The sequence below is a fragment of the Trichechus manatus genome, unplaced genomic scaffold (assembly GCF_000243295.1).
Source record: "Trichechus manatus latirostris isolate Lorelei unplaced genomic scaffold, TriManLat1.0 scaffold00006, whole genome shotgun sequence".
Taxonomy (NCBI): Eukaryota; Metazoa; Chordata; class Mammalia; order Sirenia; family Trichechidae; genus Trichechus; species Trichechus manatus.
In genome coordinates this window covers 13013376-13037086 of record NW_004443942.1, presented here as the reverse complement: position 1 = coordinate 13037086, position 23711 = coordinate 13013376, and the positions used below count along the sequence as shown (strand labels likewise).

Below are 23711 nucleotides of genomic sequence, written 5' to 3'. Positions count from 1 at the left end.
ATTATGTCATATTCATCATCTAGAGACTAAGGGTCAGTAACGTTTTTCTATGAAGAGCAAGATAGTAAATATTTCTGGCTCTACAGGCCATACAATCACTGCCGCAACAACTCAACTCTGCCGTTGTGGTGTGAAAGCGGTTACAAACAATAGGTAAACAAATGGGCATGACTGCTTCCAATAAAACTTCATTTTCAGAGCCCAGAGTTTATCAGAGTTTACCAGGGGTGGGTGGGAGAAAAGGGATAAGGGGGACTTACTGCTTAGGGGACACTGAGCTTCTCTTAAGGGTGATGGGAAAATTTGAAAGCAGATAATGGTAATGATTGAACAACATAATAAACATAACTCATGACATGGAATTGTACCTGTTAAGAATGTTGAAAAGGCAAACTATTTGTTACATATACATTTATCACAATAAAACAAACAACAACAAGAAAAACCCAGGTGATGAGCTGGATTAGGCCTGCAGGCTATAATTTGACGCCTTGGTCTAAATCACTAATTTTCAAAGTGTGGACCCTTAGAGAGAAACGTTAGTATATCACTAGAAACTTGTTAGAAATGCATATTCTCAGGCCCTATCCAAGGCCCACAGAATCAGAAACTCTGGAGTTGGAACTCAGCAGTCTGTATTTTAATCAGCCCTGAACAAGAACCTCTGGTCTTGCCCTGCACTGTCCAATATGGTAGCAACTAGCTATATACCATATTTTTACACAAATAGCGCACAACTTCTATGTCTGATCGCCAACTGTGCCCTCCCCCCTCGAGGTATTTTCATACGCACTGTTATGTCAATTTTTTTTTTTATATATTGCTGTAAAAAAATTAGCATAGTGCACGTACAAAAATCCTCACAGGGCAGGGGAGTGCCACTGGCAAAAAAATATAGAAGGTGTGTGTTATTTGCATAAAATACAGCAGTTTAATTTAGATTACATAAGATTAAAGATCCAGTTCCTCACTTGCACTAGCCCCATTTGGCTGACGGATACCATAATGGACAGAACAGATACAGGATATTTCCTTCACTGTAGAAAATTTTATTGGACAGTACTGATCTAGGCAGACACATAGACCAAAAACTGTCAGGTATCATGATAAATTCATTAGTGTATCAAACACAGGTGAGACATGAGGGTGGGTGTGGTCAATTCTCCAGGTGGGAAGGAAGTCACTGAAGGCTTAACCAGAATGGGACACAAGGCAGAATCCTGGGTGCAGCAAAGGAGTTTATCTGCTGGTGGTGCAGAGTAGGAAACTACTAAGATAGACAGCTGCTGTTGAGTCAGCTCCAATGACATGGTGATCTTATGTACAACAGAACAAAACATTGCCAGGTCCTGCATCATTCTCACAATTTCCAGCATGTTCGAGTCCATCGTTGCAGCTAGTGTGCCAATCCTTATCACTGAGGGTTTCTCTCACCCTTGCTGGTCCTCTACTTCACCAAACATGATATACTTCTCCAGTGATCAATCCCTCCCGATGATGTGTCCAAAGCAAGCAAGTCAGACAATGTTCTGTTGTAAGCCATAAAGTTTTCATTGGCTAATTTTCAGACACAGATCACCAGGCCCTTCTTCCTAATCTGTCTTAGTCTGGAAGCTCTGCTGAAATCTCTACCGTGGGTGACCCTGTTGGTACGAGAAATACCGGTAGCATAGCTTCCAGCATCACAGTAACATGCCAGTCACCACAGTATGACAAACTGACAGATGGGGAGACTACATAAGGAAAGGTAATTAGGGGCACAGCTGGTGCAAAGGCACCAAGAAGTAAGGGCATGATTTGTTAAAGGAACTGTGACTTCTGCACTATGGATAGAACTAAAGATGCATGTGGGAACGAAAGGACAAAGGACACTGGATAGATGGTGGAATCAAATCATGGCAGACTTCAGGGGTCTTTCTTGGAGTCTGGGGAGCTACTGAGTGTTAAAAGCCTGATCTGGTTTGAATTTTACAAAGATCACCCAACCAAATGCTTAGAAGGCCTAAAAGAGAGTGTGTGTCTATTTACTTATCTGATTTGTCCCAGGGTTTCTCTAGTTAATTTGTTTATTTCCAGCACTTGAAAGGCAGAAAGTGGATGAATTAAGCCAAAAGTGATTTGTCGTTAAAAAGAGAGCATGTAATTACACTCACCTTGCTCTGAATGGTCCTCTCTGCCCTAACGCATAATAGAAGTAGAAAGGTTAGGCTTCTGATATATTCATTATCTGGTATCCATTCATTAGTGTCCAATAATGCCAATAGCACCACAATGGAACAGTCTCTTTTTGCCCCAGGACCTGGAGGGCATAGTTACTTTCTGCCAATACCAGAAGCACAAAAGGAAAATGTTCCAGGAGCCTAGAGCTCAGTATTCAGACACAAAAGCTCTATACATTGCATTCATGTCCACCAGGGTTAAATGGCCATTTATGTAGCAAAATAGTCATGGAAATGGCACAAGGATAATTACAAGAAGGTTTGTGAGAATCAAGAGCATATTGAGATGCCAACAGGATGTGTCTGACTTAAAAGGGGCCAATGTTACATTTTACTTAAGTGCAATGTTAACACCTGTAAAGAAGAAGCATTTAGAGGAAAAGCACAGATGGGCTCTGGAATCAATTCTTGGTAGGAGGGGAAGGAGAAGGGGCCAGAAGAGAAAAAAAAAAAAAAAAAAATCTTGAAAATGGGCTTTACATTCCATTACAAACCAAAGGCATTTCAGAAGCTGCTGACCTTTTCACAACTACATTGATTAAGCCACAGGACAAAAGAGCCATGAAGCAAATAAAGTCACCTCGGGGTAACAGATTAAAACAAACTGTGAAAGGAAGAAAGAAACTTGACCTTCAAAGGCTAATATACTGACAAGCCAACACCACCTGGAAAGGCATTTGTCACCAGTTACTCCCAAATAGGAACCACTGTCACTGCAAAGAAGGGGGCGTTGTTTGTAGAGGAAGTCCGGAGCCCCAGGCTTTGCTCATACCAAAGGACCAGTGCGGTAATTTCAACAGCAAGAATAAGACTCTTCTCCCTCCTCTAAGCACTTCATTGACAACCTTGTCTCATTCACACTAGGGTCTCAAGAGACCTGTACATTCTTTTATTTCTATTTTATTTTTTTTGTTTATTGTTATAGTTTAAGTGAAAGTTTATTGTACATTCTTTATATAGGCATCTAAGCAATAAATATATTAATCCAACTCCTTGATGTTAAAGCTGGAAGGAAATTGAGCAGCCTACTCCAAGAATAAAAAAAAAAGTAAAAAAAAATGAAACTAGTGAACAGAAAGAAAATTTGTCAAAAGACAGTTAAAGAGGTGACGTAACAAGAAACGGTACAGAGATCTGAAAATTTGGACAAAGTTCAAGTCAGCGCATATACGTGTTCAGTGAAAGTCAGGAGAAAAAAAATTTCTGATAAATGCAACAGGAAAATTCAGCTAAGAAAAACGAGAGCCAAAATAAAAACTACTTTTTCAAAAGTGCTTCAAGATGTAAAACAACAACAAAAGGAAAATAAAAACAAAAAGCGTGACTTTTATTGAATATCAATTTTATTATATAAATTGATTGTAAAATATCAAGTTAATCCAGTTAAATAAACAAATTAGTAACTTATCCTGGCCTGTATTCTTCACTTATTTTAACCAACATTATTGAGCCTCTAACATAACACTGTGGTAGACACCAGGGCTATAATATGTACAAAATATAGTCTCTGTCCTCCAAGAGTTCACAATCTCCTAATATTCGGCCAATCTGGAAGCAAATAATTACATAAATATAGTAAATGTAATAATAATTACAGAAATATAAGTGCCCAAACTGGGAGTTAAGTGTGCACTGAATTATGAGTACATAAGCCCCATGGAAAACATACCAGGGGAATAAGCCTATCCAGTGGTTGGTCAGAAAAAGGAAAAAGGAATGCCAGCATTAAGGGAACTGAAGGAACTGTATATTAAACTATATTTCTGCATGTGTCCATCTCAATGAGGAACTTTTCCACTGTTCAAACAGGATTTACAGTGTGAATGGGAAGAAGAGATAAGGAAACAAAGAGAGCAAGTTTGATACCACCCAAGAAGAATTTCTATTTTAGAAGCAAGCAAGACCTGCAGGGGACAAGGCTTGACATATTCCTCCAACCAGAAGAATCTAACCACCGTCCAAAGCAGTGAGTACACAGGCCACCCCCTGCTCGAACCCCAGTCACCTGTTGTATCAAATCCAACTAGTGAATACTAAGTCAAATTTTAAATCTCTGACAAAGGAGTCAATTGCAAGAGCTCCCAATGGCCAAAGCTCGAACAATTTGAGCAGCGCAATAAAGGAGTAGTGGGTTAAAACCTAAAGTATAAAATATATATCCGTGAGTTCATGTTAATTTATATAAATGACTGAATAAATAGAGAGAAGAGATAAATCTCCTGTGCAGTAGAATTCCAAATGATTTATGTAGATACTTCACCCTCAAGGAGAGAGAGCATAACTCCCCACTCCTTACGTGTGGACTGCATGTAGTGACTTCCTTCCAAAGAGTGCAGTATGGAAAGAGGGGAGAAAGAGTACATTTACAGTGGAGAAAACTGACAAACACCAATTCAGTCAGGTGATCAAGGTCAACAGTAACAGTGATAAATTATGTTGATAGAATATACCCTTGATACGATGTGATGAAAATGGTACTTTACTTCTATAGTCTTCCTCTCAAAGCCACACTCCGTTCATGAGAAAAACATCAGACAAATCCCAATGGAGGGACATTCTACAAAATAATTGACCACTACTCTTCAAAACTGTAAAAGTCATCAAAAACAAAGAAAGTCTGAGAAACCATCTGTAAAAATGGCTTTGGGGCAGTGTCTGACCTCCTCCGACCCCACAAGAGGGAAGGAGAACCAAGATCAGCAGTCCAAGGCTGACTCCCACGAGGTGAAGGCCAGACAAGCCTCCCCTCTCCGTCATCTTTACTAATTCTGACACCAACCTTTCCTCCCATAGCAATCTCTACTTCTCTGCTGGGTTCAATAATACATTGCAATGGCCACACAGAACTTGTAGACCATACTCATGATTATGGGTTTATTAGAGAAGTTAACAGTTACAACTCATGCTCAGCAACACTCAGGATACAGTTCTTCCATCAGGACAGCCTCTTCCCAACCTTGCTTGCAGGCACGCCTCTCCCTGGCCCTCAGTCCCTGCTCAAAGGCGCTCAGCTTTCTCTCTCCATGGGCTGGGAAGCCCAATGCTCCATCTCCTCTCTTTCCTTCGTGGTGATGGGCTCTTCCTCTCTGCTTTGGAATTGGCTCTCTTTTAAGGCAAAACACAAATTCCCTTGGTGGGCCACAATTACTGTATCACACAGTCCTGCCCAACCACCTGGGTGGGAGTTACAAGACCATAGCTAGAAAGGCCACACACAAAAGTAATTAATCACACTACACCATCGAAGCCAAGAGGAGCTCAAAGAAACATGATGACTAAATGTAATGTGGTATCCTGGCACAGAAGAAGTACATTCTGTAAAAACTAAGGAAATCTGAATAAAGTATTGCTGTTGTTTTGCAGAGTTGAGTTGATTCTGACTCATACCGACCCTACAGGATCGAGTAGAACTGCACCATATGGTTTCCTAGGCTGTAAATCTTTATGTGAGCAGATTATCAGGTCTTTTCTCCCACAGAGCTGCTGGCGGGTTCAAACTGCTGACTTTTTGATTAGCAACTGAGCACTTAACATTGCACCACCAGGACTCCTTGAATAAAGTATACCCGTTGCCGTAGAGTCGATTCAATAAAGTATGGGTGTTAGTTAATCATAATGTATCAATATTGGTCCATTAATTGTAACAAATGCACCATACTAACGTAAGATGTTAATAATAAGGAAAGCTGAGTGCAGGGTGTATGCAAAACCCTGTGTACTATATTCACTACTTTTCTGTAAATCTAATTTTTCCATAAAAAAAGGAGAGAGAGAAATCCTTGGCAGATAATGTAGGATCCATTTAATCCTCACAGCAATCTAATGAAGGAGCTGCCAAAATTACACCCATTTTAGAGGACAAAACTGAGACACAGCAGTTAGGTAACCTGGTCACACAGTTAGTAAGTCAGACACAGAGCCATACTCCCAAGACCCCCTTCAAGGAAGGACTTGCTGCCCAGCTGCAGGGAATGTGGTCAGCCCACGGCATCTTTCAGGCTCAGCCTCAGCTGCAGAGATGCCTGGCCTGAGGTCAGCCTTTTGCAAGGCAGCCTGCATCTAGTGATGGAACCAGGTGGGGCATAAAGGTCTGCCCATTTTAGCCCAACGTTTGAGACAACTCTGACGTGCATTGTGTCCTCCCGAGTTTTGTCGTGTCTGCATCACAACTGCTTCCTCTTCTCCCTCTGCCCGATCCTGCTCTTCCCTCTGTCCTTTCATACGTGTAGATCCCTAATAAATATCTTGCACTCCAAACTTCATCTCAGTGGTTGCTTCCAGAGAACTCAATTTATTGCAGGAAGAAAGGGGCATGGTCCAGGAAAATGTCTAGCAACCAAACCTTGACTAGACTGGGAGATCCAAAAAGGCTTCACTGTAGAGGAAATTTTTAAGTTGATTTCCGAAGGATGAGTAGATCTTAAGGAGGCAGAGATAAGGGAAATAAGGTGGCCACCTGAGAATTAAACTTCTACAGTCCACATAACAATGGGTGTGATTAGACGTCTGGGAAAATAAACGTAGAGAATGTCTGCAAATGTGTGACTGAGGAATTCAGAGACACTGAACACCCCAGTCAAGGTGATTTGGGAGTCGTTTCAGTGAATGAGAACTGCAATGTGACTGTAATTTACTTAGTAGAAGGGAGTCTAATCAATGGCATTGTACCCTGTTTAGGGAGAGCCTGCGAACAGAAAGGGGTTTGGGCAACCTCAGATGTAAGGGAAGTACGCCATAAAGTGGCATGGCTCAAAGCTGGGCATGCTAATAGTACTTTGCAGAGATTTTTTCTTTTTTTTTAAATGATCAGTTAGGGGGCTGAGGGAAAGGGTATTTTTACCTGCTTTAAAAATTCTCCAGTCAAAAACGCTTTATGATGCTTCAGTTCCCAAAAGAGCATGTCAGGTCTACCCCCAGTTTAGCCTATTTTAAGGCATACAGTTCCAGGGACTTTATATACATTATATTCTCACCCTCACTCTATATAGAAGGCAAGTATTATCACTTCTGTTTTGAGGTTGACGAAACCCAGGGTTCTAACGTTAAATGACATATTAGTGTCTCAGCTGTTAGGTTCTAGCGCAGGGATTTGAACCCTGGTCTAATGTGTTCCAGGCATCGGAGATTATATAGTAGTTCCCTCCACTTCAAACCTCACCAGAGGTAGTTAATCGTAGCTTTACTGGGGAGGAGGGAGTTAGCAACCTGAATCCTCACTGTAAAAGAAAGGCAATAGACAATGAATACAATTGTATAAAAGACAGCAATACAAGCACATTACCAGGAAAAACATGAAAGTAAACAGAGGAAGAAACATCTCAAAGAGTTAAAAATAGTTACCACGGGGAAAGGAGAGGGAGGGGGCAGGGCAGTAGACTATTAGTTTTCATCACTACATGACTTTAAAACACACAAATGCTTTATTTTGATAAGAATAAAAATTAATTTGAAATGCTCTACTACGAGAAAAAAAGAATTGTATAGCATAGTCTAAAAGGCATGCAGCCAATTCATTCCTCTAACACATTAAATCTCCATTCCTCAATTAAGTCAGAACATCAAAGGGCACATCCCCAGGGCACAAGGAGAGGACAGGAAAGTTGGTCAGGCCCATCCACGGGGAGAGGGACCTCTGATGGCCCTGGAAGGGCAGCCTTCTCCCAACAAGGATATCTGTACCAAAGAGAAGGACAGACTGGCCTATACCAAAGCCCACTACTGTCAAAACCTTCCTCCGAGCACATCCTCGTTAAAGAACCTTCTGATAGTTTTTCCTTCCCTTCAAGGTAAGAATATCCTGCTTTGTCTGAGATAAATGTCTGACCTGCCTGACAGTTGCTATAAATTATTGAATTGACATTCTGAGATATCATATATAATCAAGTTCTACGAGCATGTCAAATATAAGCCTGCCCTTAAGAGATGGAGCTCTTCTCCACAGAATGGCAAAATCAGGTTTCTGAAGCAGCACGACGCAGATCCTGGACTCCAGTGATTTCACCAGAGGAAATGGCTCCCTACATGCGATCTCTGGACAATCAATCATGCACCCTCTGCTTCACTGTGAGCCGCATGCTGGTAATATGAAAAATTATGGGGTTGAATTAAGGCTCGAGGTTTTCTTCTATCTTTCTCACTACACCGTGAGCGCCCTGAACACAGGCAATGTGTCTTTTCATCTTAGTATCCTTAGCACTATGTAGCATCGAATAAATAGAAGACCCTCAATGAATGTTACTTGGATGAATGAATGAATAAATGAATGAACAAATAACCCCTAAGGCCATGAGGCTTCTTGGAAGCTGATAAGAGACAACTGAGGGATCAATGCCAATGGGAAGGTAGAATAGGGGGAAATGATGTTCCAAGAATTTTACAGGTGGCAGCTGTGAGTTAGAGATGATCACTATTGGGACCCATCTTAAGTAGCTATAATGAGTAAACCAAAGTGTAATGAGTAAACCGAAGTACAGTGATGTGGGAACATACCAAATAAACACAGGTCTAAGAATATCAAAGTATTTATAAACATTCATGGCCCACCAACCAAACTGCCACATTTACACTCTACCTGATAAACCTGTCTGAAGCCTGTTTGAGACTATCTTCCTTGGTATTTTGAATTACCTCAGTTGTTTGCACATTGACAGCAACAATATTTTAGGAATCTCATCCTCCCCTCCATGTTAAATTATACTTTCTGTTTCGCATGTCCAAGGTTAATGAGTTGGTAGACAAGCTGGCATAATACAACAGAAACTTATCACTGTCCTAGACTCACAGAGGGAGGTCGATCTGTCCCACACTCTGTTCTAGGGTACGTGTGAGGAAGACTATGGGTATTCTCTCCAAGCTACACTTTCCTTCTAAATATTTCTCTTCTCACTTCTGTCCACAGCTTTTCTCATTATTCTTTATCCACATTGTTCATTAATTTACTCATTCATTCATCTAACATTTTTTTCAGCACAACTATGTACCAGGTTCTATGAATGTAAAAATCACTATAATGTAGCCCCTGCCCTGAGGACATCCCCAGTCTAGACGCCATATATCGGAAAGAAATCTAAAATGTTCAAACATTTCAAAAATATCTCGTATTATCTTTGTATTTAGAATCATATAGACAAATTATCTGGATATTTCAACCAAGCAATGAATATGTACTGAATCTTCTACCAAACGATTAGCATCAAGCCAGGCTTCATTACAGAAAAGCTTTAAGATGCAGCTCTTACCCTCAGCATATTTTCAGTGAAGTAGATTAGACAACTACACATATGAAACAATACGCAGGCAATGTTAGAAGTTCTAAACCATGCGGTCCAATCTCAAAATATTTGAGGATTCAGGTCTATAACTACTGTAGGAGTTGAGATAAGGCAGGTGGGAATAGCTCAGTGGAAGCTGGTCAGTTCTACCTCTTCCACTAAGGAGCTTTAGGCAAGTTGCTTCATTTCGCTGAGCATCTATTTCCCCTACCATAAAATGAGAGGGTTGGCTTAAATGGTTTAGAAAGTCACCTCCCGCTCTGAAAGTCCCTGATAAGTTTCCAGGAGTAGTCGCAGAAGGCTTCATGTTGGGGCACAAACTTTAGCTGATTCTTTACAAATAAACAAAATGTGAATATTTTCATATTTACATCTTTAAATATATACATGTGTGTATACACACACACACACATATAGTATCATAGAAATCATCTTAGATAGTACACCACATCTTTATAAAAAACAAATTGCTTGTTTTTAAGTGAGCATCCAGATCCCATTATCATATTTCTTTCATTTGGGGATCGGAGGATGTAATAAAATTCCTCACTGTTAAATCTCTATTGCACAGCACCTACAACTGCCAATGAATGTGAACGTGTATGTGTCCGTCCCATACAAAGCCAGCACTGACACACCAAAAGGATGGAATCAGGCTGCCTTGTTTCCAACAAAACACAGAAATATCCAAGAGGGGAAAGAGCATGTCAGTGAGGAAGGCTGACAGGGGTGTAAAATATGCATGCAAAAAGCTCCCAACAAGGGTTGCAGCAGTTACCCGCAGAGAGCAGCCCCAGGCTAGCAATAACTTTCACCCCAATCATTTCTGCAGTTTCTCACCCCATACCTGACATATACACACTGGTTGTGAATGTCCCAATCTTATCTATATGTCACATGTTATTATGTCTTCTGGGGAAAATACATCTGTAAGAACTGACATTTGTAACAAGTTTAAAGGCTCTAATAATTTCAAGAATTTCCTGTCCTTACTCCAACTTCTGCAAAAATATAACCAGATAACAAGAGGGTAAAGGAAAGATGTTAGGTGCAGTTAATGCTTTCTCTTCTTTCTCTAGTTATGGAGTAGGATGGAGGGTTAGGTCTGGAATAGAATACTGTCTTATTCAAGAGAAGACACATGTAAACTCTTTCTGCTCTATACCCAAGAATAAAGCAGGGTCAGTCTATTTTTGCTTCTGGTTTATACTACCACAGTAAGTGTGTAAAGGCTTGCCTAGCATTGTTATCTGTAAATATATCCCTTGCTACCCTATCACCAGGCAGATATCTATAAAAATTTTAATTTTTAAGGCTATTAAAATTTTAATTTTTGTTTCTTTTAATTTCCCAGTGATTCACAGCGTTAGAGGGTGCTAGCGATGATGTTTATTTCACTCAAAGACCAAGGAATTTTACTTCGGCCCAGTCTGTCCACCTCCCTTGAAGGCTGTCAGGGAGAAAAAGTTGTGCAAGCGGCAATGGCAAACAGGAAATAGTGTACCACAGTGGTGAAAACTCCAGTGCAAAGTTCTCAGACGACTGGGATGTAGTTTAGTTGGTACCTTCAACCATGAGAGAGGAATCCTGGGATCTCGTCCTGGTCTGGCTGGTTGCAGAGGAGTCTGTGTCAATTAGAACTTGTAAACACTGATTAGAAGCAAGGCAAGAGAGGGCTGTGCAGCAGAGATGGCTGGGCCTGTTCAGAGACCAAGACCTGGATCACTCATCACATCGAAGGAAGAGGAAGAAGAGTGAAGGTTACACACAGTAACTCTACTGAGAAGTTACTCTACTACAAAATCCTATGTGTGCTCTTTCAGGTCCAACCATAGGCAGTACAAGTATTTGCCTTGCAGACCTCATGGGGTAAGGTGCCCTCTCCATACCAGACCTGGTACACAGCCAGCAGTGTTCTGAAAAGAGTTGCAAAGACTGAGCCCTCCCACCACCACTCCAACCCCAACCCTGGGCCAGCCATGCTCATTGGCAAATCTGCATTCCTATCCAAGATGCTGCCTCCAAGACTTCCTTATGGGGAGGAGGGTTTAACTATGGCACTCTTCCCCACTCAGTACTTTTCTACTCCTAGCCGTTCCCCTTCTTCCTCTTGCCCTTCTCCCCATCCTGTCCATAAAAAAGCAAGAGTCTTTTGTTTGAGGCTCCTCAGCAGTTAAGAAGACTCCTCCTGTCTGCACTGCATGTCATCTGACCTTCAACTGATCTGTTCTGTGGAGAAAAATGGAACACTGGGAGCCAGCGTCTATTTTTGTCTCTTGTTTATACTATCAAAGTAAGTGAATAAAAGCTTAATTGTTACTTTCAGTTTGGTTCATTGTCCTAATTCACCACCTCGATCCCTGAAGTCAGCTCAGCATCTACCCACTAGACAATGGGGCTCAATCACCAAAGCAGAATATGACCCAGTTGCATCAATGCTCTTGCTTCTTGAGAAGGAACAAGAATGGACCTGGAGAGAGGGATGAAGAGCTTCTCCACATCCTGCATCTCCCATGAAGAAGGGTGATTCTGCTTTGAGTGGCTCTGATGAGGGGGTAGTGGCGCTGCTGATTGTCCACACATCCTGCCATTCTGTGTCTTACAGATCCCAAGCAAAGCATTCGGTGAAAAGGAGTTCATTTCAATGCCACCAGGAAGATAACACACAGAACAGACCCTATCCTGGTACATCGCTCATTGCCAGATATGTATTTTTGTCTCATTTAATCTTTCCCCCTGAGATCTATCAAAATGACTACAATCATATCTACAGTCAATCCTCACTATTCATGGATTCTGTACTCACAAACTTACCTACTTACTAAAATTTATTTGTAACGCCAAAATCAATACTTGTGGCACTTTTCGCAGTCATTCATGATCACACGCAGAACAATGAAAAATTGTCACCCAAGGCACACATTCCCAGCTGAGGTTGAACCACCAGGCAATACGCTCTGCCTTCTTGTTTCAGCTCTCATACCGTAAACAAGTGTCCTTTTTAGTGCCACATTTTTCACATTTTTGTGCTTTTTGCTGGTGAATTCCCGTTTAAAATGCCCCCCAAGCATAATGCTTAAGGGCTGACTAGTGTTCGTAAGTGCAAAAAGGCTATAATGTGCCTTACAGGAAAAATATATGTGTTACATAAGCTTTGTTCAGGCAAGAGTTACAGGGCTGTTGCCGATGAATTAAATATTAATAAATCAACAATACATATCATATAAGGTGTCTTTAAACAGACATACACAAAATAAGGTTCTGTACTGGTCAGTTGACAAACATGTTGTGACCAGCAGCTCACAGGAATCTAACCCTGTGTTTCCCCGAGGAGCAAATGTTTGCAGTGACTTTATAGAACTTAACTACTGCAAATAACAAGAATCAACTGTATTATATAGATTAAGTGTGACTCAAGGAGGTTAAGTGAGTTGCCAAACACCACTAGTAACTGACATTGATGGGATTCGCACCCAGATCTGTCCAAGTCCAAAGTCTACCTTTTGGCCACTCTATTGCACTAATGTTAGATGAGATGTTCCTAAGATTGTGAAAAACTGGTAGCCAAAAATAAGCCCATCCTGGGGGCACCCGCCACTTTGGTTTCTGTCTTTAAAGCATTCATCACTGTTAAGTCTGCCTCTGCAAATTAAAGTCATTTGAGCTGTAATGATTCAAGCAAGGGTGCATAGGCAATATTAAAAATGATGCCATTGTGAGTTAATGAGACATCAGAAAGCTTTTAACCTCGGGGCTGAAAAACTGTGCTGTTAATGCTGATGCTCATAAACACAGCCTTTATCGAGAAAAGGAGAGATTGGAAATACATGCTACTCATTCATAAACACAAGGTCCAAGAGGCAGCAAAATGCCAGTGATCAGGCAGCAGCACTTCTGTGCTCTGACGTGGGCTCCAAATGCCAGCCTGATCACCCATCAACCTTCCTTCACCAGCAAAACCCCTGCTAGAGTTTAATTCAACAGCCACACCGTGGGGAATGCAGCGTAGGACAAAACCATGCTCTATTGGAAGACCTTCAGCTCCAACATCAGCCTCTAGGTCGAAAAAGAGGAAATCTATGGTGTTACCTAGTTTGTAAACACAGAAAAAAAATGTAATTGTCCAGAATGCTCCGCAAAATAATGAACGTTAATTTAAGATGAGGGCTAAATGAGAAGTAGGGAGTAAACTTTGGTTTAAATCTTATTGTGTGAAATCTTCATAAAGATGTTTCAATCACCTTTAAGCATCAGTAAATACTATAATAATGAAATACAAATTCAAAAGAATAACATGACTACAGAGTTATTATTCTGAATATGCACCCTCAATTTTCCAGGGCTATAGCAAATATGAGAAATTAGATTTGGTATATTCTAATTCCAGGACACGTCCTAGATGGTTTTTGGGTGGATGCCGTGCTAATTAAATTTCTAATAGGAGCTTGTTTTCTCAACATTTGCTTCCAAAAGGCAGATACAGAAAAAAAAAATTAACTAGTTGAGAGGTTCCAGTAAAACAGCCTTGGTTCCCAGGTTTTGGAATTTAACACACTAGTACAACTTTTTTTTTTTTTTCTTTTTTTTAATCGGGGGCTGGGGGGGTCTTACAAATAGTAGCCAATGATTTTTTTGGGCAGTAAAGATTACTTTTTTTTTTTTTTTAAATATACTATATGCTACCACTATTGATTTATTATAAAAAGGGCATTACAATACAAAAAAAGTAAAGGATGGTCCTTTATCCTAAATTCAGCATTATAAAAAACTCACTTATTACTCTTTTCTTCTCATCTCATTATGGACCTATGAAAACTATCAAACTGGTACCAGTCCATCCGAGTATTTGAAAACCTCCATGTAGAGGTCAGGTCATGTGGCTTGGAGCCAGCATTCCTGGGTTAGAATCTCAATGTTACCATTAAATAACATTAAATAACAATGGTTCCTCTGATTCTATGTCCTTCTATAAAAAAATGGATAACAATACCTGCTTCAAAGGGTTGATATTAAAATCAAGTTAGGAAATAAACAAAAATACTTTGTAATTAAAAAAGGTGTGCAATAATTTTCATTGCTAAATATGATATTATATAAACTTAGCTTAAGTAATTCTAATTAGATTGTTTTATCTATTATTTTAATTAGTATTTATTGAACATCTATTACACACCAGTATCTGCAATAAGCCTTAGGGATATACAGATGAAGACAGTTATTCCCTGTCATTCACAGGACAGCCAGGAAGAAAGACAGAGCTGAGTAACTAAACTTCAGTGTCACAAGTGCTGTAATGGGTACCATAAAATATAGCTGGAACACAGATGGGGAGACAATCTGCAGGCAGGATTACAGATTGCTAGCGGAAGATGGATAAATACAAGTTTTCTAAGCAAGATGTTGAGGAAGGGATTCCAGGCAATGGGGGAAAATGATATCCATAGATCCTCTACGTTTATCTCATTTACACTTCAAAAACATCCAGAAGAAAAATTCACCTGTATTTTGTATTTAAACACTACGCTCCCCAAACCCTGATGGCATAGTGGTTAAGAGCTATGGCTGCTAAACAAATAGTTGGTAGGTCAAATCCACCAGGTGCTCCTAGGAAACCATATGGGGCAGTTCTAATCTGTCCTATAGGATCACCATGAGTTGCAATCAACTTGAAGGTAATGAGTTTGGTTTTTTTCATTTTTCTCACCTAAAGAACTTGAGCCAACAAAGTTTAGAGTAACCTACATTTAATAACTTACTTAAAATGCAGAAAGTAATGTGGCATTAGTCCTTGGAGTTTGTTTCTTGGAGTTAGAGGCCCTTAGAGCTGAGAATCCTGGATCCAACCCAATCTGTAGCTTACCTGGGGACACAATCTCGATCAGCACCCTGGCACAAGGTCCACTGGTCTCTGCACCAACATAGGACAAAACAGAGGAAAGAGTATGGAGCGCAACCTCAAGTCCTAGCTCTTTCATTTATAAGCTCCATGACCTTGCACAAATCACTTTCTTCTATAAACTTCAGTCTCCAAGCTGTAAAATAAAGTTTGGGCTAGATGATCTCTAGTGTTCCTGCTAACCTCAACCTTCCAAGCCATCCAATGCACAAGATTAATTTGATCTAAAAGAGTGTAGTGAGTTGAATGGTGGCCCCCTGTGATTATTAAGGTTGTGCGTCCACTTGGCTGAGCCATGATTCTCAGTGGTTTGGAAGCTATTATGTAGTTTGGCAGTCATATAATGACATCATCGTCTCCATGATGGGATCTGCTGTTGAGCAGCCAATCAGCTGAAAGGCAGTTTCATTGTGGGTGTGGCCTGAATCCAATACAAGTGGAATTTCTGGCAAGTCTCTTGGGCTTTTGCTCACACTGGATCCTGCAGCTGACTCCTGCTCATCTGATCTCCAGTTCTTGGGACCTGAGCTAGCAGCTTACCTGCTGTCTTCCCTGCCGATCTTGGGATTCATCAGTCTTTGCAGCCTTTGGGCCAGAGCCCTGCTGCCTGACTTGCTGATTTTGGGTTCACCAGCCCCTGCAGCTATGTGAATCAGGAGAAGCCTCCAGCCCGACACACATGCCAGCCCCTACAACTGCATGAGCCATTTCCTTAATATAAATCTCTCTATATATATATTTATATGCCTTACTGCTTTTACTACTCTACAGAACTCAGCCTAAGACACTCCCCAAAAGATATATCCATGTCCTGTTTCCTGGAACCTGTGAATGTGATCTTATTTGGAAAAAGAGTCTTTGCAGATGAAGTTAAGTTAAGGATCTTGAGATGAGATCACCTGGGATTATCTGGAGGGCCTAAATCCAATGACAATTTCCATATAAAAGACACACAGAAGAGAGAGACAGAGAAGCAGAGAGCGTCATATGAGGACGAGGGCAGAGATTGGAATCATGTAGCCACAAGCCAAGGAATATCTGGAACCACCAAAAGCTAGAAGAGGCAAGGAAGCATTCTCCCCTATAGTCTTCAGGGGGATCATGGCCCTACTTAATTTCAGACTTCTGGCCTCCAGAACTGTGAGAGAATAAACTTCTGTTATTTTAAGCCACCCAGTTTGTAGTAATTTGTTATGGCAGACCTGGAAACCAATATAAGAGGAATGGCATTTAGTAACCATTGCGTTGTTTATGTTCTTTGAGCTTATTTTTTGCATAGTGTATCCTGATGTAGGGGTAGCTGGGCCCACTAAATTACTTTCCCACTCTCTCAAAGAACTAGGGATCTGTCAGTAAAGCCAAAAGAAAGAAAAATACACTCTTTTCTGAGATCAAAACCCGTTGCCGTAGACTCAATTCTGAATCATAGCGACCCTATAGGACAGAGAAGAACTGCCCCATGGGGTTTCTAAGGAGCAGCTAGTGGATTCAAACTGCTGACCTTTTGGTTGGCAACTGAGCTCTTAATCACCATGCCATCAAGGCAGCTATATACTTACAGGTATGATTTACAGGAAAATGTTAAAGACTGTGAGCCTCTTGAAGTCAGAGAGAACATCTAAATCACCTTATTCACACAGCCTAGCACAGAACCTAGAGCTTAAAAGATGCTTACCAAATGCATATTCAATTAATTATCAACTAGTTAATTAATGACAGTAGATGGTATATTTAATATTAATTCTATTGGTGGTTGAAAATTATAATCATGCTGTTAAAGATACGTGTAAACCTTAGGGGCAGAGGAATTTGGAAGGATTAGGAGAAATTCTTAGCATTCAAGGTTACTCCCAGTACACCCAAAAGCTGCAGAAAGAGAATCCATTGCAAGTGGAGTTAGCAGGAGATAGCATGTGACAGTTGCAGGTAGAAACAGGATTGGTAGGAGAGCAAGTTTAAGGGGATGGTGCCTCACCAAGTTGATTTATCAGAGGAAAGTTTTCCACTGGATGAGAACCACAAGACTAGGCAGCTCTCTCAGCCATACTGTATGCCTTACTTTTCAGAGGAAGCAGGGGAAGGGATGGTTGGGGAGAATGTGGGAGGTAGGCTTAGGGCAGGTCCTCATAGATATTCCAGCTGAGAAAGTCCCAGACAAGGCATAGCTAACTCTTGTTCTGCAGCATCCTATACTCTATACTTACTAAGATTAGAAGCTTTCTAATAAAACAGAATGGATTAAAATGTATAGGGTCACTGAGTCAGAATTGACTCGATGGCAATGGGTTTTGTTTTGGTTTTGGTACAGACCCACCCTACCCTCACCATTCCCCAGTCACTGCTAGGGGTAGAATGCTTATCAAAAGCAGAATGCTCAGAATGCCAAAATATTTAAAAAGACTTTCCTTTTGTTCCTTAATTAGTGTAGGTAATTGTTACAGAGTATTCTTGCTCAGTCTTCGTATCTTCTACTGTTAAGCCTCTTATGGTCCTGATAGGTACCTCTGAAACGTTAGCTCCAGAGATGTGAGGTGTCTGGAAAGTACATGGAGAAGTAGTTTGCCATGTCTGCTGCCATGGAGGAGCTCAGCTCAGATCTCCCTTCAAGACACACCTTGCTGTTCAGTCACGAAAAGTACAGTTGGCTGTCTCCATCAAAGGCATCCTCAGGATCCACCACAGCAGTGTTATTGCTGAGGCCACACTCTTCCCGGCCAGCCCCCAGCCAGCAACCAAGACAGCAGGGGTACTAAGGCCTGGCCAACATGAGACTCCCCTAATAGGCAATCTGTATTTGGGAGCTCCCCATGGATTGGCCAAGACTTTGTCAGATCTGCAAGCAGTCTGAGGTTCTTCCTGTCCAATCCCCCCCTTTATTTTTTTACAGGTGCCTCCTCACTTCGCTCAATAAAGCATTGCCCTTCTACCTCTGTATCAGCATCTACTTCCCAAAGTACCCCAAATCACACGCTAGGGGTATAATTTCAGTGGGAATGCAGGTCCTTTCAACTCGAGCCCCTTAACTTGCTGCTACAGGGCTGCTTCAGCCAGCTCTCGTTCTTAGAATTTGCAAGGTGTGAGCCAGACACCAGTCCACTGTCTTCCCCTGACCTGAGGAAACATACATGTTCTCCAAGGAATACCCTGATGCTCTTCTTAGTAGGCTTAAGCGAAGAGGGGAATCCTCCTCTTCCCTTTCCAATGGTGGGAAGAAGTTAACAACTCTGTCCAAAGAAATTCTTTCTCCAATCTTCAATTCCTCTCTTACCTCTCCAACTTCTTTTATAGAATGAAAGTGGGGGGTCAAGAGCTCTCAGGCACTTCCTTTGAAAGCCCTGCTGAAGTGGTCCAGCACCTCGATTTGGAATGAGGGAGCTGTTGACACCTATTATTGTGTTCTACACCTATGAGCCTCTACCAGTGGCACCGAAAAGGTTCTATTTTATTCTGTAGCATAAAGAATATTTAACTGTAGAAGTAATAGCTACCAAAAAATCTCACTGTCTGCTCTAGCTTTCAGTAAAGCAATTTCTCTGCTCTACATAAACCCTAGTCAAATGTACTCTGTGGGGGTGAGTTTGAGGCATTACTTTGCTCTCTCCTATAGAGTCCTATAGAGTCTCTTGACTTCAAGATAGCAAGAATTCCAAAGTCACTAATGGCTTTGACTTTCTAGGGTTTTTGCTTGTTTTATTTTGTTTTGCTTTTTTTTTTTTAAAGCATATATGGCCATAATAATTGCTAAGAGAAAGGGTGTTAGGAATCTAATACCTTCAGAGAATTCTGGCTAAAGATCAGAAGCCAACAACTCTGAGGTTCTATAAGATTCTCTGGGTCCCTTTCTAATATCAAGAAATGATTTGGTGACTGGGCTATTAAAGAAGTACTCTTAGGTAGGTTACACTCAAACATTTTATAATCATCCTGAGTTTTACCGCCTCTCAGTGATGTAGAAAATTGGATTAAGGTTCTTATTCAAGGACAAGTACAAGTGTCAGCTAATTAGAAAAGTTTCCCAAGGCCAGATCCTCATCTTTCTCTGTGACTTAGTCAATCACTGCCAACACCTTTTGTCCAACTCCTTTATTTGCCCTTTGGGGAACTGAGGGACATCATCTATCAACACTCTAATTTAAACACTCCCTCCCCTACAGACACACACAAAGCCTTCAAGTAATCAAATATAATTAGCAAACACATTCTGGAGTATCGATGTCCTTTACAGAGCAGGTGGCAGATTAAAAACTAAAACTTTGATACCATAATGAACCAGAAGAACAACAGAAGCCACCTCATTTGAAAAGCTGAAACACATTTCCAACTAAACAGCTTAGAAGTCAAATTAAGAAAATCTCATGCTCTCTAATGTTGGGACTGGAAAAATTCAAGAAGATGAAGTTGGGACTTTTGATGAGGGTTTCAAACACTTTACTCAGTAAGTTTTTTAGACAACAAGGCCCAGAGGAGACATACCTGTAAGTAATATATACTTTAAAAAGTCACAGGTATTTTTGTTTGTTTGTTTCTTATTGTTGTGTTTTAAGTGAAAGTTTACAATTCCAGTTAGTCTCTCATACAAAAATTTACACATACATTGTTATATGACCCTAGTTGCTCTCCCTATACTGTGACAGCATACTCCTTCCTTCCACCCCGGATTTCCCGTGTCCATTCAACCAGCTCCTGACCCTCTCTGCCTTCTCATCTCACCTCGGGACAGAAGCTACCCATTTAGTCTCATGTATCTACATGAGCTAAGAAGCACACTCTTTACGAGTATCATTTTATGTCTCATAGTCCAGTCTAATCTTTGTCTGAAGAGTTGGCCTCGGGAATGGTTTTAGTTTTGGGCTAACAGAGAGTCTGGGGGCTGTGTCTTCCGGGGTCCCTCCAGTCTCAGTCAAACCATTAAGTCTGGTCTTTTTACTAGAATTTGAGTTCTGCACCCCACTTTTCTCCTGCTCCATCAGGGACTCTGTTGTGTTCCCTGTCAGGGTGGTCACTGGTGGTAGTCAGGCACTATGTAGTTCTTCTGGTCTCAGGCTGATGCAGTCCCTGGTTTATGCGGCCCTTTCTGTCTCTTGGGCTAATACTTTCCTCGTGTCTTTGGTGTTCTTCATTCTCTTTTGCTCCAGGTGGGTTGGAACCAATTAATGCATCTTAGATGGCTGCTTGCTAGCTTTTAAAACCCCAGACGCCACTCACCAAAGTAGGATGCAGAACATTTTCTTAAACTTTGTTATGCCAATTAAAAAAGTCACCTATTTTTAATGCCACCAATATTGTCGGACTTATATTAGTACCAATTTAGTCACCAGGTGGGGAGGGGGGTACTAATTGCAGAGGTGAATTCAAACTGATGCTCTTTAGCTTCCCTTAAAGGCTTCACACTTTTGTCTTAAAAATGGCATCTAGCCAAAGGAAATTTAAACTGGGACATGAATTTTTACTATTGAAAGGCTGAAGAACCAGTTGACTACCTTGAGTCACATGTGTTATCAGCACTAAAAAAAGGGGAACATGCCAGTATCAGACATGAGACAGAGTTCTAACTGGATCCCAAGAACTAGCATGTAGAACAAAAACAAAGCTGTGGATGGACTGAAGTCAGGAGGAGACAGCAGTATTAAGTCAAAGTGTGAAAGAGTCCCAAATTTTAGAAAACAATCAAGAATGATGGGCAAGGAAGCAAAGCATAGAAACCAAAGCACTAAGCAACAGGTTGCAGTGCGTGTGTTATGCACAGTGTTCTGCCATGGCATGGTTTCAGCCAGTTTTGCAGGCACCACACCCTAACCCTGGCATGTGACAGCAGTGGTGTTCAGTGATAGAATTCTCACCTACCAAGTAGTAGATCCAAGTTGGATTTCCAGCCAATGCACCTCATGCACAGCCGCTACCCATCTGTCAGTGCAGGCTTGCACGTTGCTCTGATGCTGAACAGTTTTCGTGGAGTTTTCACACTAAGATGGGCTAGGAAGAAAGGCCTAGAGATCTACAAAACAACCAGCCAATGAAAATCCTATGGATCACAACAGTCTGATCTGCAACTGATCATGAGAATGGTGAAGAACTGGGCAGTGTTTCATTCCACTGTGCGTGGGGTGACCATGAGTAAGGGAATGACTTGATGGCAGATAACAACAAACTGACTTGGAGTGGGGACATGGCATCTAATGTGAAATATTAAAAACCACTACATATACCAAACTTAGACACCATGAGTCTCTGCAAGCCTGAGTCTAGCCTAATTATATAATGAGACTCTCATTTAATTTTATCTGCCAAGTTGCATTTGTTGCTTGTCAAGTGATGGTAGAAGTCACTCTCTGTCTAGCTGCTATTGAAAAATGTATATTTTATTTTAAGAAAAGCTGAGTTCACATAAAGACGGAAGAGTTCCATAAAAGTAGCTTTTACAGGAAGGTGAGAAGACAGGTAATTTTCATCATCTCTGGCATTATATAGATTGAACTTAATCCAATCTCCCCTTATACAGAGGCATACATGGATGGCAATTTTCAAGCGCACTCATTAGACTGCCGAGTTAATAATGCTGACCAGCGGGAGGATGGAAGACAGCCCAAGTTTTCCTACTGGTCAACATTACTGATCAAGCTAAAGCTGTTAAATTAGCAGCTGCTTCGGCTCAGTAGCTCACAAGATGCATTTTGTGTGAAGGTGCTTACACACCTAGGAAAGAAGGTTAATTTAGGAAGTAACAGGGAAGAAGGTACAGAAAGATGGTGGAAGATACGTGTGAGATGCTTAATAAAAATTGTCATCATCTTCATTGTGAAAAAATGAGTGTAAACCGAGACTGCAGAAATACATTTTTATCAAAAAAAAAAGTCAGCAACAATAACAAACAAAATTCAGCCATTGCTAAAAGAAAATGGGAAAAAAATCCTGTGTCATCTAGACTAAGTCACTTAAATGCAGGTTGGCTGCCTTCTCATGAAGGCGCAGTCTATCAGCAAGCATTGGAAGAGGGGTGTCTTTCTCTTTTTTATATATAAATGGCTATATTTTGAAAATAGTACATGTAAATTAAACAATGACAATATACATATATGTCCAAAGAAAGATATGAGTGTTTTAACTGCTTTTCATTCTTGTAAAATTTTTAATTATTTAAAAAAATTAAATAACATAAAGAGAAAACAAAAAACACCCAATTCTAACAATGAATACAACAGTTTGCATTTTGTGTTGCTTTCTGGCTTTGTCCATAAATACAAGTAATTTCTTTTAAATAAACTTTATATTTTAGAATAATTTTAGATTCACTAGAAAGTTGTAGAGCTATACCTCTCACCCAATTTCCCCTAATGTTAACATCCTTTGTTACCAGGGTGCATTTGTCAAAACTAAGAAATCAACACTGGTATGTTACTATTAACTAAAATTCATATTTTATTTGTATTTCACTAGTTTTTGCACTAATGTCTTTTTTCTGTTCCAAGATTCCATCCAGGGTATCAAATTTCATTTAGCATCATTCTCTTTTTCAAGATAGTTTGCATGGACTCAGAATCTGATTCCAGCGCTCTGGGTTGCAAGGTACGGAGGAACCTGTTGTTGTCAGGTGCCATCGAGTCAGTTCTGACTCATAGAGACCCTGTGTACGACAGAACGAAACACTGCCCGGTCCTGCACCAGCCTCACAACTGTTGTTATGCTTGAGCTCATTGTTGCAGCCACTGTGTCAGTCCATCTCGTTGAGGGTCTTCCTCTCTTTTGCTGACCCTCTACTTTACCAAGCATGATGTCCAGAAGAAACTAGGAGTTCCCATGTCTCATCCCTTGGGTTTTCAATGATGCCCAACAGCTAGTCTTGTCATGTCTTACCCATACTTCTAACCTGGTGAAAGGGAATTTGAAATCTGAAATCCACAGCAGTCACCACCTTTCACTATTTCATTAAATTGTAAACCAGAAAAATCTTGTTGGACTCATTTGGTTATACACTACAATTATTAGTAGATACAATTTGCGAAATACTTCTTGATGTATTTCTTCTCTTGCTAATCTATTTGTGTGGTGGTGTTTTTTATTCCCCTATAGATTCTCTCATTATTAAGACTAAGGGGGTTTGGTCCAAGCAAGTGGAAGGTATGCCCACAGGATAGGGAAAAGGAAAATATGATGTAGGAAAAATTCCTACTAAAGAGAAAGAGAAGTCGAAGGCTTTCCAGTGGAGGGGGGAGTTCAGAGAGGATACAAGAAGAATGAAGGTGCCAAGGACTTAATACCCCCAACTCTTCAGTTTTGTAGGAGTGGGAGACATTAATAAGGTTTTTTTTAATCCCTAGAGAGATTGCA

The 23711-nt window shown here is 40.7% G+C and overlaps 1 protein-coding gene across 1 annotated transcript in view; it reads right to left on the bottom strand.

The window, feature by feature from the left end:
* The window catches only part of NELL1 (neural EGFL like 1), a gene marked incomplete at its 3' end in the record, with an annotated part of 870822 nt that overhangs the window by 551917 nt on the left and 295194 nt on the right, over positions 1 to 23711 (bottom strand). The window lies entirely within an intron of this gene.